The sequence below is a fragment of the Vombatus ursinus genome, unplaced genomic scaffold (assembly GCF_900497805.2).
Source record: "Vombatus ursinus unplaced genomic scaffold, bare-nosed wombat genome assembly UNPS02010980.1, whole genome shotgun sequence".
Classification (NCBI taxonomy): domain Eukaryota; kingdom Metazoa; phylum Chordata; class Mammalia; order Diprotodontia; family Vombatidae; genus Vombatus; species Vombatus ursinus.
The window spans coordinates 6,104,767-6,105,326 of NW_020950758.1; positions in this window are offsets into that span (position 1 = coordinate 6,104,767).

Sequence of the window (560 nt, forward strand, 5' to 3'; positions counted from 1 at the left end):
GGAAGAAGAGGGAAAGGAAGAGGGGGAAGAAGGGGAGGAGGAGGAGGGAGGAGAGGGGGAAGAAGAGGGAAAGGAAGAGGGGGAAGAAGGGGAGGAGGAGGAGGAGCTGGGTTGGACAGCGCCTCGGGGCTGGCCTGGGCCTCCCTCCTCTTTCTGTCGCTGCCAGCGACCAAGCACAAGGCACGTTCTCAGTGGGCGTTTGCCAAAGGAGGGCATGGACGGAGCCTGCCTTACTTGGGAGTCTGGTGCCAGTAAAACTGAGCAAGGTGAAAACCCTTTCACAGAAAGGTGATGATGAGGGAGGGGGCTTCCTCCGGGGGAGGGGATCTGCATGTTAAAGTCTGGCCGATATTTAGGGACCTTTTGGTCTCCCTTGAGCTCCACCCCCCCGCCCAACTCACTCACACACACACACACCACACCACACACACACACTCACACAAATACACACCACACACACACAAACACAAATACACACACAGCACACAAATACATACACACACATACACACACCACACATTCACACACACACCACACAAATACACACACACAAACACAAA